Below are 3,658 nucleotides of genomic sequence, written 5' to 3' on the forward strand. Positions count from 1 at the left end.
TCTCATACTACAATTTACACTTTTTCATTTTTAATTTTTCTAATTGAATGAATTCACGTGAAATGAATATTCTAATTTATATTCCAATTCAAAACTATTTAACTAATTTATTGTATGCTGCGGAAAATACAAAATCCCAACATTTTGTATTGTAGGATTATACTAATTTGAGAAAAATATAATTAGGGTTCATGGCAATCTCATAAAAAAAAATCTTAAAATCATAGTTATGGTTCATATTAATTTGGGGAAGAACTTAATATAGGAGAAATATCGTAATGGGAAAATCATATATCTAACAAATATAAATTATATTAGGATACTGATTCATGAGATATTGTGAGTATGCATTTTTCTTTCTCTCTCCTCCGATCTCTATTTCTCCATGTGTCTTTCCTTTTATTTTCAGACTTTTTTAATGACTTGCTATGAATAAACCTCATGACCATATAAAACCTTAATCCCTTTATTAACCAAGGTCCATAAAATTAGTTTTTATTTTACTTTTTAAACAATAAAAATATATAAATCATATATATATATATATAAATATATATAAATTTAAAATATATATAAACAATAAAATTAAAAACCTGTTTGAGAGCCATGGCTCCTCTTAATCCTAAGCAAGGTCCGCCATAATAATATATATATATATATATATATATATATATATATATATATATATATATATGATGAAATTAACACATAGATATGGTGAATGAGTGATTATTTTACAAGGTATAACAGTTCTCATGTCATCACCACCAATCTCCACGTGTGGCTTGGCCATAACAGTAGAAGGCATTAAGTCATGACCATTAGCCACTTTCTTGGTGGAATGTGTCACATTCATTCTCACACTTGGGCTGAAAATGTCAACCACTTCTCCTATCATTCTTCCCACAGAAAGTGGTTTCATGACTCTAGACATGAATTGGAATGAAACTGCAGAGAGAAGGGAAAAACTTTGTGAAGAAGGGCACATTAGAAGTGAGATTTTGAAGGCATTTTATAGGCTCGAAAAGGGTTATGAAGGGAAAATAAACCATGAACTTGGCTTGGTTTAGAAGCACAAAAAAGAGAGATTCCATGCACGCTTGTCTATTTTGGGAAAGAACACATTGTTTAAGTAAGCAATTTGGGTTCTTCAAAATTGTCAAGGGAACATACTAGAGAGAAATTATGAAAAATGCTACACATTTATTTATTCAATTGCCAACATGCAGTTCAAGTAGTTCTTCCATAAGGGTAAACATATAAACTAAACTTCTTATAGATGAATAAGGTAACAGAAGAAAAAAACGGAATTATTATTCTTAGCCACGCACAATTTTTCACCAACTAAGTACCATAGAAAAGGGCTACAGCAATGAAAGAATGGCTCAGTACCTCTGTTGCTACTGAAAGGTGACCCTTCCGCTCTTATCACCTTGCAGCTTCATCTGCATAATTTAAATCAGATTAAGTTAGAACATTGTTTTCCTCTTGAGTAAACCATTTAATTAACGGTCGATTATTTTATCCCTTATGATTATGATAAAGAAAGTTTTTAGACTAATTCAGTGTATTACTGTTCCTCGTTTACAATAATCGATCACATGCGAGATGGTTCTTGGTGAATAGAAATGCAGACTAATGCAGGTAATAAGTGTTCTGAGATAAATTATCACCTTATATTTGGCTTTGTGAACACTTAATCACAAAGGCTTGGCAACTTCCTCAATTTTTGACATGATTTCGTTTGCAGGACATTGTGACGTAAAATGTGTTTCTCTCTTAACAATCCCATTCTGTATTGAGTTTAAACAAAATGAAGAAACAAGCACCATTAGCCTGGAAGAATAATTATATCTCCTCATAAATAGTATTTTGTTAGCCAATAAAGAGATAACTGAATTCAAATCAGGCTCTTAGGTACACATAAATCCATCAAAAGTTGATCCAGAAACCAAATAGTTCACAGTTTTGAAAATGATTTGTAAGTTTTAACTTAAATAAAACCTTTATAATGCATTGCACTTAAGAATCATGAAAGAATACTAACTTTTACTTACTGTCTGCTTCTCAAACAACTTTGCAAGATTAAAGCTTTGAGACCTAAATATGAGCTCAAAAGCATTCATCGAAACTGGTTTCTATTTTTTCTCCGTCACAAATTTTTCCTACATTTTAGGGAGAACAAATATTTCATGACCTTAATTCAATGAGCGATCCAAAATTGACCTTAGTTCAATGATTGATGCACAATTTTCCTTTGGTTTATGAGACTGTCATTGCACCTGATGCTGTACTTCATTTCACCCAACCAAAATAATCCATTAACAGCCTACCAAATCTACCACCCTAGTACTGATCAAGTACATTATACACAAGACAATCAATAACAGTTGCAATACTACATGCTCTGCCCTCAAAAACATTATTTATTAACCGACACTAGAAGTGCTTACGAAAGAAAAAACAATGGATGAGAAACAACCTTTGAAGACAACAACAACAACAACTACTACTACTTCCCCTGTAAAATCAAAGGCAATTATAACATTAAACAATACTAGAGGAAAACACACACTCGGTGATTTTGCAGAGAGGGTGTGAAACACTCATGCACACATCACATAGAGAAACTTAAACCACGCCAATTGAAATTGAAAATCATTAAGAAAAAATAGGAGTGAGACAAAATTAAAAGCACGAGATGAAATCGAAAGAGAAAGAGACGAAATTGAAAGCAAAAGACGAAATCAAAAGATGGTGTTTATTACTTTTATTGCATCTGTCTTTGATTTGACAGTACAGAGGGGGAGGTAGTTCGCATAGTGTGTTGTCCATTTCGCTCGGAGTCGATGCAATGTCAAACACCGTTCAACATACCGCACTGTCAAACGCTGTGTGAGAATGGGAGAGTATGTGATAATGGGAGGCTCACAGAGAACGCGCAGAGTATGTGAGAATGGAAGGCTTCCAGAGAATCGAATTGAATTCGCTCACCGCACTGTCAAACGCGAAAGAGAACGGTGGAGAGGTTCGCAAAGAACGCTTCTCCTTCTTGTTCCTCCCAGGTAACACACGAAATGAAATTAAATTTTTTTAAATTAGAAAAAAGAGGAAAAATGAAAAAAATAAAAAATATAATTACCAATTTGGTACCCCAACTTTTTCGTTAACATCAATTTGGTACCCAAACTTTTTGATTTGTTCAATTTAGTATCTTAATTTTCTAAAGAGTTTTAATTTGGTTCTCTCCGTTAAATTGGAGTTAACACTGTGTTCGTACAAGCCATGGAATTTTTTAATTTTTAATTTCTTTTTCAAATAATATTTTTTTTAAGAAAAAATTATTTTCTTTTCAAAAAATTTAAAAACTGTCACGTATCAGTTTATCATCGTGTCACGTGACAGCTTACAATCATGACACGTGGCAGTGTAATAGTTGTTTTCAATTTAGTACCCCAATTTAAATTTTTGATTCAATTTAGTACTCTAATTTTTTAAAATGATTCAATTTCGGTATCTCCCATTTGAAACCAAATTAGTAAATAAGCTTAATTACAACCTATATATACATGTTACAATAACTTTTTCTAATATATACATTTCACCTAAATACTTAAATTATTTTATTTTTTACATTTTCACCTTTGTAATTTTTTAC

At 31.7% G+C, this 3,658-nt stretch overlaps 1 long non-coding RNA gene across 1 annotated transcript; it reads right to left on the minus strand.

The window, feature by feature from the left end:
• Positions 1-647: 647 nt before the first annotated feature.
• On the minus strand, positions 648-3,058 carry LOC114192620 (uncharacterized). The gene is made up of 4 exons (XR_003606122.2): positions 2,769-3,058; positions 1,674-1,793; positions 1,393-1,445; positions 648-948 (listed from the first exon to the last, which is right to left on the minus strand). It is a non-coding gene; the product is annotated as an uncharacterized LOC114192620 (long non-coding RNA).
• Between the last annotated feature and the right edge of the window lie 600 nt (positions 3,059-3,658).

The sequence above is a fragment of the Vigna unguiculata genome, chromosome 7 (assembly GCF_037176805.1).
Source record: "Vigna unguiculata cultivar grain cowpea cultivar isolate G323 ecotype 2 chromosome 7, ASM3717680v1, whole genome shotgun sequence".
NCBI classification, from domain to species: domain Eukaryota; kingdom Viridiplantae; phylum Streptophyta; class Magnoliopsida; order Fabales; family Fabaceae; genus Vigna; species Vigna unguiculata.